This window comes from Protobothrops mucrosquamatus, unplaced genomic scaffold (genome assembly GCF_001527695.2).
Source record: "Protobothrops mucrosquamatus isolate PMUCROS unplaced genomic scaffold, P.Mucros_1.0 scaffold_281, whole genome shotgun sequence".
Classification (NCBI taxonomy): Eukaryota; Metazoa; Chordata; class Lepidosauria; order Squamata; family Viperidae; genus Protobothrops; species Protobothrops mucrosquamatus.
The window spans coordinates 153,951-168,292 of NW_015386357.1; positions in this window are offsets into that span (position 1 = coordinate 153,951).

Genomic DNA, 14,342 nt, shown 5'->3' on the forward strand with positions numbered 1-14,342 from the left:
AAACTCAAGGACTTGCAACTAGAAGGCCAAAGAATAATGCAGAGGAAAGTATATGACAATTGCAGTAGCAAATGTACTTAGGTATGACATAGCTAAAACTGCCCAATGCATTACAGGTAGACCTCGACATACGACCACAATTGAGCTCAAAATTGCTAAGGAAGACAGTTGTTAAGTGAGTTCTGCCCCATTTTTGCAACCTTTCTTGCCACAATTGTTAAGTGAATCACTGCAGCTGTTAAGTTAATAACACGGTTATTAAATGAATCTGGCTTCCCCATTGACTTTGCTTGTCAGAAGGTCACCAAAGGTGATCACATGACCCCAGGACACTGCAACCATCATAAATTCATGCCAGTTGCCACATGACCATGGGGATGCTGCAACGGACAAAACAGTCAAAATTCACTTTTTTCTGTGCCATTGTACCTTCAGTCACTAAATGAATGGTTGTAAGTCAAGGACTACCTATATCTTAACATACTTCTTTCTTGTAGAAATGTTTTATATACAGGAGATAAAAGCAGGTGCATGCATAGTTGCAGATGTTCATTGTATTTTTACTTTTAAAAATGCTTTCCCATTACAAAATATTTATTTCTACCAAGTAACATTAGTAACATTGCTCATTCTCAGTTCAGCTGTATTACACAGTTATTGTTGCAGGGATGAAATAAATGGAGACAACCCCCTCCTATATGGGCTACCTTGACTTTATTAGGTATAAATCTAACAAATACCATAGTAATAATAATAGAGTGTACTGTTAATGCTACTGAACAGGTTTGGGTTTTGTTTGTGGATGTGTATCAGGAATATAAAAGGAGTTGTACACCTTGGAATTCCTAGGAACAGAGAACATAAATGTTAGGGATGTATTTCATAACAGAAGAACTAAAGATGGGGCATGTGACCAAGGTCTACAGTTACCAACTTAAACCACATAAATCTGGTTGACTAAGCAACAGTTGACTAAGCAACAGTTGTCTGGATGCACAGATTTTGCTTCATTATGAAGAGAGATGCGAGGGAATGTAGTTCAGAGTTGCAGGAAGAAGGGGCCCTTTCCCAGAGAGCAAAGAGACAGCACAGCAAAAAAAGGGTGATGGTCAACTCTCCCTAACAATTCATAGGGTAGAGCTAATATTATGCAGATTGCTGCCTTAGCCTGGCAAGATTTCTGTTTATAGGCGAAAAGCAATAAAGAAACCACTCTGAAGTAACTCCTCATGTCATTCTTGGTTCCTTGGGCCTGACAAGATCCATGGTATTATAGAAGCTAAGGAGTTAGAGAGATAATTTCTGGTCCACTGTCATCCATAGAAGCTTGAATATAGATCGGATCCAACTATTATTCAATATCAATTAAACCTTTTTTTTCCAAGTCACATCTCGATACTTTGCAAAGAAATCAGAATGGTTAATTCATGTAATTTATTCTTCTGTGTGCATGTGTAAGAAAAATGTAATCCTGTTCACTTTCTAGCCTATATACATTACTTTCCCCCTTGCTCATGCAGCTTATATTATCCTGAGTCATTTAATAACAAGTGTCAGTAAATGGGAGTGATATTTACACAGTCTTCAAATATTACATTAGAACCAGGCTGGCCTATATGAAGGCCCATTTTAATCATGGTGCAGTTAAAGCTGATTTGATTGAAATTATTTCCACTGAGGGAGCTCTAAAAGAATAGTAAAATTAGGTTTATAAAGAAATCCAAGCCACACTGTAAAATAATAATGACATTATAGGGATATAATTTTATCACCACCATTTTTCAGATATGTATCTTTATATCCCCTTTTAATGTAATCGGTATATTGACCTAATCCTTCATCGCACAAAATGAGAGGCTTTTTAACAGGTGGATATTGTTTGATTTATTATTTAAAATATTTACATGGTACTTTTCTGAGTAAAGCCCTCCCAAGACAATTTCGAAAGAACACAATTTATGAAAGACGCATAAAAGAATCCACTTACAAACATTTAAAACATCATCACTTTAAATGAGGACATTCTTCTAATAGTATCTGTGCATATCCTTTGCTAATAAAAGTTTTGTCTTTGTGCAGGAGATATGTCACTTTAACTGGGTCTAGTATCTCGCCTGGGACTATGACCAAACCTCCTTAGCATTATTCTTTCATAATGCCATTCATTTCTGTACTCAGTCTACATTCATTCAGTGCAGTTCATTCTTGATCCCATTGCTGTTTTTGAGGTTTTTTTTAGTTGGTCTTAAGTTACTCATAGTTCTCACTGCTTGCAATTTACTCCCATGTTACTCCTCACATGTTCAACACTCACTCACTCCTTCATAAAACAAAGTAATCAGAATACAGAATAACAGAGTTGGAAGGGATCTTGGAGGTCTTCTAGTCCAACCCCCTGCTCAAGCAGGAGACCCTATACCATTCTGGACATATGCTGTCCAATCTCCTTTTAAAAACTTCCAGTGATGGAACATTTACAACTTCTGGAAGCAAGCCATTCCACTGATTAATTGTTCTCCCTGATAGGAAATTTCTCCTTAGTTCTAGGTTGATTCTCTCCTTGATTAGTTTCCATCCATTGCTTCTTGTCCTGCACTCAGGTGCTTCGAAGAATAGGTCGACCCCTCTTTTCTCTGTGACAGCCCCTCAAATATCAGAAGACTATCATGTCACCCCTAGTCCTTCTCTCATATGCTACAATCATTCACTCCCTTTTCCATGTGAAACACAACTACGTTGATCTTGGATATTCATAATTTTCAGACTTGTACTCCTCACTGCTTCATACTCTCTACTCAATATATGTTACAAATTTCTCAGGCGGTAACATGAGATCGTATTCATACCAAATATGGTCACATATCCAACCCAAGTACCATAATAATTTCTTATACATTTATCCATAAATCCATTAAGCAACAAAAGTGAATATCATACATTTTTGTCTCATTCCCTGCTCAGTGTTGAATCATTCACTAAGCATTCTGTTTATTCTCACATATGATAAAGTTCCTCCTTATATAAATATTCTGTAATTAATCTACAAGCTTGCATTCACACAAAGCATTCTATAATTAAGTCTATTCACCTTCTCAAAATCAATAAATGTACGATTAACTTACTGTCTCACATTTCTCATTTGACCTGCTGAAAAGCAAAAATTTGGTCTATAGACTACATAACTGGCATAAAGCCACAGTACATTTCTTATATTTTTTTTTAATTAGGATTTAGCTAATTTAGTTAAAATCCTCAACAAAATTATCTCCTGAAGTTTTTGCATTTATTAACTTTATTCCACAAAAACAGCCCATCTGTTATATCCCTCCCCTTTCCCTTGGTGTCCCACACACATCACATCTATTTTTGCTTCTTTTGTATCCTTCATTAATTTATGCTCTTTAACATTTGCTCTTCTTCCATTTTGAGTTACAGTGGTTATCATCTAACTGGACCATAAATATTCACTTTCACTACTATAGTGGAGTGTAGTCTTGAGTCCAAGATAGGTTTGGTACATTCCAGAGGAGCAAGAGACAGCAAAGTTTAGATAGTTTGATTTGGAAGAAGAGAGTCAAGATAGCTCCTCCCTAGAAGTTCTAAGAGCATACCTTTAATGATACGAGAAGTTGGAATAGAACCGTACTGAAGAAATCATTCTCAGAATCAGAGAAAAAATTTCATCCCTGGAAGAGAAGCTTTGGATCAGTTTCCTTAATAGAATAGAAAATGTTTATATAATATAACCAAAACCAGGTCAGGTAAAGGCCAGTACCTGCTCTTATGCAAGATATTACTTTTGGTTAATGTTAATCTTGATTAGTTTTTTTCTAGCTCATTGTTCAACCATTAATATTTTGTTAATTTATGGTTTAATATATCATCTGATTAAATGTGCTTTTTCATAATGCTTTACTTAAAGAAGGCAGTGATTTCTAGATGTGTATGTTAATCTTGCAATTATTTAATATATACCTGTTGGATTTAACCAAAAGTCCTAAAAGTCATGATTTGCCTGTTGGGTAGGAATATAAATCTTACACATAAATGTATACATAAATAAATACATAAAAATAGAGTGGAACATTTTGAATTGTTCAGGCTGCCTAAATGGCAAACAAGGCAAAGAGGGAAGCCAAGGAGAAAAGGGGGTTGTTAAAACCACAACTTGTATGTTATTGTGATGGAATTTAAGAGTACTATCAGCAGGCCAAATAGTGAATTAAAAAAAATGATATTTTATAAATATTAAATTTCATCATGGAATATCACTGTATTATTTTACAATGGTGGGATTCATAGAATTGCGCAAACTGAGTTCTGCTCCCCAACAATGTTTCATTTTGTAACTCACCAATTGTACACTCAAGCACCATTGTACTACCTTTTCTTTTTTCAGTGCAGCTGGGATTTGCTGAAATGGTTGATGAGATAATACGAAGATGATATGCCAATAAAAAAATAGACTCGGAAACCTTCAACAGGCTCTGACATACATTCCTTGGTTGCGGTATGAATAAGGATATATAAAGAGCTTATGAATCTCTAACAAAGCATGTGTTGCTTTCTTCTCAGCCCTGTTTCTTGAGAAAGAAAACAAAGGAGGAAGCAATGCAATCTCATTTCTTCCAGCAGTACAAATCTCTTATTGTAACATTCTTTACCCAACACTGAAAGGCGCAAGGCTGCATCAGATAGAGAAACCCTTTTTCACTGAATAAGAATTTGCATACATTCATGGTATTATCAAATTTAACATTTAAACCAGTATTTTCCCTTCCTACATAATTGTAACCTTGCATAAAGAAAAGCCTTGCAAATATCCAGCTAAAATATTTTCTCCCAAAATAAAAATGATGGCACATACCTCGATCAGTTCATAAAATATCCATCAAAATTTCACCCATCTGGAGGAGTTTGATATAAATGAAGACATAATAAAAAATATATATATAAAATCATATGTGGTTTTGCCATAGGCTTATATTTTTGTCTCCCCAGTTTTTCCTGTTTAAAATGTTTTTTGCTTTGTCCATTCTCATGCAAAAAAAGCATTATCTTTTTATGCTATCCAATCATCGCCCTCCATTATGGTAAAAGAACATTTTTCATTTTTTTATTACAATCATCTTGAAGGCAGGAAGAATGAGCACCTTGAACATACTGTAAAGATTTAAAATTCATATCGTGTGCATCAATCATTTTGTAAGTTACATATATCAACAGCCACAAAGTAATGTTAAGAATATGAACCAACTACTGTATTCCACTGGTCTTATTGGAAATATGTCAGATAGGAAGTATATTTTGAATTCCAAATATAGATTGTTTAAGTATAAACTGTAGGCTTAGGGGAACAGGTCTGTAATATAAATTAGTTTACATATTGCATACAGTATTAGTGCTACTTCTATTGGGATATTTGATATCTATTTTACTAATTGATCAATAAATAGCAGTCTTAATTTCAGCTTTTATAATTAGCCATGTATTCATTTATTTGAATAAAGCTTTGTGTCTGGCATCTTTTTAAAAAATAAAATTTACACTTCAACTGAGCCATGTATATTTTCCACCACATATTTTTATCTATGAATTGGAAGGACAATAATTTAATCAATATTACTTCTACACGTATATATTTAAACAATCTGGGTACAAAGAGTTCTTTCTGGAATGAACATTTATTGTATCCAAATCAGTTAGTTTGGACATAAAATATTTTGGAGAGGAAACACAAATATAATTGTTCGTGTTGTATAGAATATGGATAGGGGTTTTTTTGCTGTTGTTGATCCTCTTATAATATTAGAAGCCAGCATTATCCAATTTTATTGTATAGGGAAATACTCAACCTGGGGGCGAAGGGAGCCTTCATTCCCCAGCACTTCATTAAAATAACAAACATACTACCACAAGATATTGGTACCCACCGACTTGGTTGTCTTTCCAAATGGATTAGACCAATGTTTCTCAATGTGGCCACTTAAAAATGGATGAATTTCAACTCTCAGATTCCCCAGCCACCCATGCTGACTGGGTAATTCTGGGAGTTGAAATCCACATATCTTCTGGTGACCAAGGATGAGAAACACTGGATTCAACAAAAATATAAGGAGGATCAGAATATTAATCATGATGCCTATATGTAATATTCCCATAATCAAAGGCAGTACAATTCATAATGCCAGTTGCTGAGGCATTTTTGTCCTTGTAGGTTCCCTGTAATTGCTACTGTAGGAGCAGAATACAAGATCAGAGTGGCCTAATCTATTCATATTGTTCTTATAGTCTTCTTTTAAAGAACATTATGTAAGGAAAATTTCCACTTTTTCCCCAAATCATATCTGAAAACTCAACTGATCTTGAAACTGTAAATCTCTAGAGATGCTTTATGGAAGTCACTGCAATGAAGGGACAAAGAAATGTCCATTCTGTGAAAAAGAGAGAGCGGGAGGGGGGAGGGAGGAAAGGAGGGAGGGAGGGAGGGAGAGAGAGGGAGAAAAAGAGAGAGAAGCTCCATGGTGGTCAATGGGTTTGAGAATTACAATCTAAGGCCCTTTGCTCATTTTTTAGTTTAAAAAAAATACATATTTTTGAATCTGCAGAAACAACACAAGAATAGCATTTGCAGTTTCCATTGCAGATTTCTGTCTTGCCCCTATGAATTGTTTTCAGACATTGCTGGTCAGCTAGCTTCCCTCCAGCTAATGAATGACAAAGCCTAACAGCCTATATGCATATGAGATGCATATGCATAACATGCTGAGAGCAGTGGCCTTCTGGGAAACAACTACTAGTGATATAAGCCCATTACTGTGTATTTTTTTTAAGTCAGGGTTGCACTGTGAGATGTTCATGGGTGTATCTTCCAGTTGTGGAAGTTATATTTAAGTGACAGAAAAGCTACTTTTTTTAACCAAGTTGGTGTCAGTTTTACTAGCACTACTTTAAAAAACAAACATAATCCATGAAGAATTGTATTACCTTTGAGGAACAATTTTATTGCAAAGATTTCTGATATGTCACGTAGAAATGCCTTCTCAAAACATGGTGAGACTCAAGTTCTCTCTGTCCCAAGACCAAATCTATTTTCAGATTACTGAGTATAGTCTGTATCCTCTGTCTTCCTAAAAAAAAAAAGTCTTATTTATCTAACTTTTATCTTTGCCATTTGTAATGGTCTCAAATTTTACATTTTCTTCTATTCTTTTCGTTTCCAGAGAAAACTTTTCAAGGAATAGAATCTTCATGTTACTCAGAGTCCATTGGAGTTGGGCAGCAAATAAAATAATGAAGATGATGATGATGATGATGATGATGATGATGATGATGATGATAACTGAGTTTTGCCCCATTTTACAGTCTTTCTTGTCACAGTTGTTAAGTGAATCACTGCAGTTCTCACGTTAGTAACATGATTTTTAAATGAATCTGGCTTCCTCATCTAAGGTCCCGAAAAATGATCACATGACCCCAGGACACTGCGACCATTGCAAATATGAATCAGTTGCCAAGCATCTGAATTTTGGTCACATGACCATGGGGATGCCACAATGGTCGTAAGTATGAAAAATCAATCATAAGACACTTTTTTAAGTGCTGCTGTAACTTTGGATGGTCACTAAATGAACTGTTGTAAGTTGAGGACTACCTGCAGCCCTTATTCAGCAATATGCAATAAGACCTCTCCTTGAAATCTTGGCCCACAGAATAGATACTGATGGGCAAGGCTATTTTTCCATCCTCTTGTTTCCAGGTTCCGTCCAACTGAATTGGAAATACAACTTCTGAAATTACTTCCCAACTCCTTTGAAGGATGTCTGATTTGGAAGCATATTGGCATGATTCTCCATCCTTTGGTAGGAGACCTTTTCCTATTAATGAATGATAAGTGCTGTCCACCCATCCTTGAGTCAATATAAAATATGCTGTCCCTTTTATCATCCTTATATGTCTCAATTGTAACTCTTCTGAGTTATTACAAAACGATTTGTCTTGATTACAGGTGTAATGATTGGTTTTCTCCTCTGGCCTTCTTCCCTTCTCTTTCATCCTGTTACCAGTTAGGACAGAAAACATTCACCAATCAGGGCATATGGAATGAGCTTAACTTCTACATGGGCATCTCTAAACAGGTTGGTTTGTTCTCCTTCCGTACACAATTTGTGGCTCTCCCCTATTAAAATGCTCTGACATAAAGAAATACACATGAAGATACTAGGACAGAAAGACCCTTCAGTGGAAATAGCTCTAGAGAAGATGGAGATGGACTGTGCAACCATGAATGTAAATCTAGCTATGTTCTGTAGAAATGAAGGTGTAGGTCTAGACATCTGCTGGCCAACCATAATCCTTAGTTCAGAGGTTTTCTGAGACTTTTTTTAAAGATCTTAGGAGAGAATGCAGAAATTGTGTTAATCAGCCTCTGATTGTCCTCAGGGTATTCTCTTTATGATTACCAATGATGATTTTATTGGGCTATCAGACATTTTAAGTTCTGACAATTAACCCTATCAGTGATTCCAGAAAGACTTTGCCTCTATAAAATAAGATGTAACTACTGCTAAAAAATAACTGGGGGGAGGATCTGTGTTACCTTTAAGTAATCAGTTGTGTTGGATCACAATCTCATAGGAATTTACTAATAAAGTAGGCTTGATCCAAGACACCATACATAGCCAGAGGGTAGAGGGTAGATAGAGAAACTATGCAGCCATCCAATAATTGCTCAGATTTGCAACTGTAATAAAAATGTAAGTTTTAGAATTGCCTCAATTTGGAGGGGAGTTTGATACAAAAGAGGAAAACAGGCATTTCTTTGGAAACAAGGGAGAAAAGGTACTTATCCTTTTAAAAAATGATTAGAGGAAATCAGAGTAGAAAATACATCACAGCATAAATTTGTTGTTTTTTTTAAAAAAAAAAAATAGTATGATAGAGATGTTCAAAAAGTTTACAAGTTCTAACACTATCTGTTGACTATTTTTCCACAACTACTGAGCCAGTTTCTGTCCTGTTACCTGTAACACTCCACCACTTTGACATTTTCTTCTTCCACCAAAGGGGCTAATTCTTTCACCCAAATTCAGCAGAAAGAATGGACTGCTTAGGATTACTGAACCCAACACTCCCGGATTCAACTTGGATTCCTTAAATTGATGTTTTGGAACTAGACTAGCACTTTTGAAGCATTGTCTTCAGCAGAAATGCCAAACCTCTTAGACTGTGAATCTCCAGAGGTTCTTTTCACACAACTAAAGAATCAAACCCCCTCCACCAGTTGCCACCCTGTTTTAAGTGATGTAAAGTGGTGTGCCACAATACAAGCCACAAACCTATACCTGTTTCTCTAGAAGTAAACCCTATTGATTTAAGTGTAATTACTTCTGAGGAATGTCCTGCTGGCGTCCTTTAGAAAAGTGTTTGTGTCTTAATTAGGGATGAGATAAGAAATGGCCAAAGAGAGGACGTAGATTCTATCCCTGCTTACTTTCAAGTCTCATTTATTATAAATTCGACGTTTGTTGCTGCTGCAAGCATGAGCAGCAAAGTACTATAAAGTTCGCTGCAATGAAGTTCTACTTCTTTGAGATGGGATTTCTCTTAAATAAATGTCCTTTGGACTGTTGACTCCATGTCAGCAATCTTAAAAGTACCTGCTCAAAAGTCAGCGGGACTTTCAAGCAAGCACAGTTTGAACATCTCGCTCATTTACGAGGGATGGTGTGGACTGGACTGCGCTGAGTTAACAGGGCTGTAGTAAGAGAGGGGATTCCGAAGCGTTCCTCTGCGTTTCTAAAAGCAAACCGAGACTGATCTGGGTTTCTCCTGAAAACAAATTGATCCTAACTATTTTTGAATTCCAGAAAGGAAGGAACGCATCGGGATGGCGGAAGACTTAACCCAGCCCAAAGTGTCCCCTTTCAAACTTCCTTGATCTTAATAGCTATGTTTAGGTCAAGTTGGTTCCCTTCGTTTCTCAGCAATCCCAACTAAGAAGAGAACACAAAAGGCCTTACCTCCGAGGAGACATACTAATAAAAAAAGTATTTCGGGGTTCATATATCCACGGAGCCTAGGTTTAACCCCCCGATAATAGGATTCGCTCGAATCAAAGCAACACTTGATGTATTAGTGATATCAGTCTAACGTCTTACTCCTGATGGGGAATAAAGTCCTCTGTGTCAGGTGAGTTGCTCTTGAGTAAATGGGCATGGGATATGCTATGACCTTGGCATTCGAGCCATAAACACACTGAACTAAAATGAAGCACTACTTACTGCCCAGCGTTTGGAAGTCAATGTTATATGAAAACTGAGTGGTGGCGTGCACATAAGTGTATGTTGTATTCATGCATGGGCGTTCTGCTGTTTCCATTGCTTATTATTAGACCTTTTAGGCTGATAATCTAAAGTTTCTTCAAAACTTTATCACCGTCCCACAAAGCTTGCGTTAGCTCGATTCTGAGCTGATTACCATACTAACAACGCTCCGTTCTTCGAAGGTTGAGTTCGCCCGGCGACTTTCCCACGCATTAAATAACTTCCTGGTTTGCGCTTCGTGGAGAAATGCCAACCTAGACGGACTTGGACGTGAAGAAAGGCGGCAGGGTTTTCAGTCGGAGGCTCCGCTCGCCACCAGGCCACCCTTCTTGGATGGAGCCCCCGCTCCCAATAGACTAACAGGGGGTAGGAATAATGGCGCTCTCTTCCAATGGATTTGAGAAGCATCAGATGGGGGAAAGGCTGCGAGAGAGGAGCATGAGTGGCCAAATGAAATGGTGGATGTTGAAAAAAATGCAGAGAAGGAGTTGTGAGGTGGGGCAGGGCAGGGCAGAACACAAGAGTGGATGAGACCACTTCTTCCCTGGGTCTACTTTCTCCTGTCGAGAAGTCAGACAGAGAAGGAGGAACAAAACCCTGGCAAAGGCTGCCTCGCATTTCCGGGAGGAAGATGTGTGTGTGTGTGGGAGGAGATTCAGAAGCCACCAGAATCGGGCCCTGCTCGATTTCTCGAATTTGTTTAGATGGTCCATGCATCCCTCATTTTCCAGATCCTTCTGGATTTCACCTTTTCCTCTCCCCGTGAAATCTCAAATCTGTCTGCTTTTAGGAAAAATAACTCAAGTGTCCCAAGCCACTACTATATTACTTCTTATATGTGCCCCAATTTTTCTCAACGTCCCAGACAACAGGCTACCTTGGACTTCAGCTGTCAAGCTAAGCAGCTAACCGGCCAAGTTGTCAAGAAACTATCGGGATTGTGCACAAGTCTGAAATAGGCTGGCCTATACACACACGCGTCCTTCCTACATGATACGTTGAAAAATCAGGCTGATTTAAGTCAATGGGCACTGTAGCCCAAGATCAACAGTCATAGTCAACATGGGGGTCATGTTGGGTTATAATCCACATGACCATGGGGTCCAAAGGGAAGTGTGGCTAGGATTGCTGTCTAAGCGGGGGGGCGGGCAAGGAGCTTCGGAGGGGCTGGGCCCTTTAGTCCTTCCATTTCCGGATCTGTGAACCGCGGCAGAAGAAGATGCTAGCTGAGAACTTTTGTACGCTTCCTCCCGCGGCAGGCCTGAACAGCTTTGACCCCGGAGAAAATGTGCAGGAAAACCTCTCGCAGCCACGAGAAAGCCGACTTATTTGGTAAATAACATAACACGCGCCCGTTGCTCAAAAATGCGAGTCACACCTTCCCCTAAGTGTGAACGACCCAAGTGTGAACGACCCCTTACAAGTCCCCGTGGAAGTGAAAGGGTTCTTCGCAGTTTACTCAAGAGCAGAGATGTCGATAGCGCCTGACTTGGTTGTCCCCGAACCAGCATTGTTTAATCGTGGCTTATTGAAATAATCACAAGGTTTGCATCCACACGATCCGCTGAATCGTGATGCAGTTATTGGATTTTAGCTTTGCCGGCCTTGTGACGCCGGCTACTGCCGAAGCGCGCAGGGATTTGCTAGAAAATGGCCCTTTATCCCGATCGCCACGCAGACGCTAGTGATTCCCCCGGGGTCCCTTCAACGAAAACTAGTTACTTTAACTGAATTGCAGCCCGATCTTAGGCCCTGTGTCTGATGGAGCGCTGCAGCGCTGCCCTAACCCTAAATTCCCAGGAAAAATACGCCCCATGAAACGTTGGAGAAGCCCTTTTCCAGGAAAGCGAATTCGGCCTTCCATCACATTTTTGCTCCTATGGGAGATGACACCCGATCCACTTCTCCTGGGGATGATATCGAGGCAGTGGGATTTAGTGATGAGGAAGATCCCTGGGAATGGCATTTATAACGTGGGACATCTTTCTGCAGAACAAATAGAACTCGAGTGTTTCATTCAGGGTAATTAGCATCAAGGATAACAAATGTGGAAGCAAAAAAAGCTATCCCCCCCCCCCGGAAAGAAACTCTTCGATTTTCTTAACTTACCAACCTCTCCAGTCAGAAGGAAAAGGCATACAAGTAAGTAGAATTAGATTTACCCCTAAGGTTGTGCATCAGGAAGAAATTATCAAGGGAACCTATGGATTTATTTTCTGGAACTGAGACTTGCAGCATAGGATTGCATTGTGCTTTTAAAAACTGTTTGAGGAATTTTTGAACCCTGCTGTAAAATAGCATAGGTTTTTTTTTTCTGCGGAGGAAAAACATGATCCAAAGAGATCGGAAAGATCGGATTTTGAAAATCAGGAATATAAATGTGGGGATGAAGGGCCGGACCTCTAAAAGTTTGCAGAAAGTAATATGTAAGTAACACACACTTAAACACACAGAAATCAGGAATCACAAGAAGATAAAAGAAGGGGAAAATAAATTTGAAAAGGTAGAATGGCACTATTGATTTAATAGGATCAGGAACAAAAGTTGTGCGAAACCATCAATTAAAATTTTACTTTCTCGGTTTTTTTTTTTTTCATTCAATAGATTGCAAAGTGTCTTAATTCATAACTTGGCACTTATTGAAAACGGTGACGTCGACAATGAACAAACAAAAGCGAAGCAAACCTGAGTGGAACAAACTCTCGTGCCGACAACACGGAAATAAAATATCAGCGTTTTTCTTTCTTCTTGGCCACTTTGTTTTTTTTCTTTTCCCCTCCTCAATAACTTAAAATACACTAGAAAAAATACGGTCATTATAAATAATTTGTTTTGTTTTGTTTTCATGGAGAACAAATAATTATAAAGCTCTGTTCCTAGCAGAGTTCAATGACAAAGAGATTTCTCTCCCCTCTCGGTTTCATTTTCTTGGCAAAAAGAGAGCGCACAGCTCTGGCTTGGAGCGAACGGACGGACCGGCTACTTCGCGGTCGCTCAAATTACCGCTATATATATATATTTATATTTATATTTATATTTCTTCAGAAAAGAAAAAAAAATACATTGATATAGATTATGTAACGTCACAAGGTTACGGGAATGGATGCACCTTGATGAGATCGGATTCGAAAGGTTTGACGGAACACTCAACTCACCAATGATTTACCATCGCCGAAATAAATGCTTTTGTGCACCAATATCTTGCCTTTTAAAAAATATACTTCGTACCCCCTGCCAGTGTTAAGAGGTGGCCTTACGGATGGCCGTGGATACCCTTCCGTCCGTACAGCGCAGAGAAAAGAGGAGGAAGACACCCAAGGTTACTGGAAATCCGACAGCCAAACAAGCTTCACCCGAGAAACAAGCTAACATAAAAATCCCATTGAAATCAATGGGATGAGAAGTGCTGGCCACGGATCCCGTTGATCTCAATGAGAGGTTGTGAAAATGTAGACAACCTGGGCGTGGGGCTGGGGGGGGGTCCGAAATTTATAACACAATCGCGGCTTTATTAGAATTTCTCTTTTCTAGAACTCTTAAAGGAGACTGGATGTTTGAACCAAAGGCAGGGATGGGGCAAACAGAATCCAAGGAAACGTGATTCTTGCCGTACGTTTTGGAAAACAGTCAATAAAACCTATCGCGGGGGTGTCTGCAAGGTATGGTTTAAAAAGTCAACATGGCGGCCTGTAGAAGGCGGGCGGGCCTTCGATTGCACTCCCGCGGCCATTTTGACTTTTTTGACCTACTCTTCGGACACCCCGATTTATCCCCAAGCCAAAGATCAGGGGAGTCTTAAGCGACCACGGCTGGAGTACTAATTGGGGGTCGGGGATGTCTCAAACATGGCCCATTGATTTCTCGGCCTCTCTTTAACCCCTCAAGTCGGCGCGGTGAGTGAGCTTCTTTCACTGACGGGCTTCATTTCTCCTCCAAGATTTCAGACGTGATGCAAAACAAGGGACGCCAAGAAGTTTTTTTTTAAAAAAAATCAACCGAACCCCATGCAGACCCGGA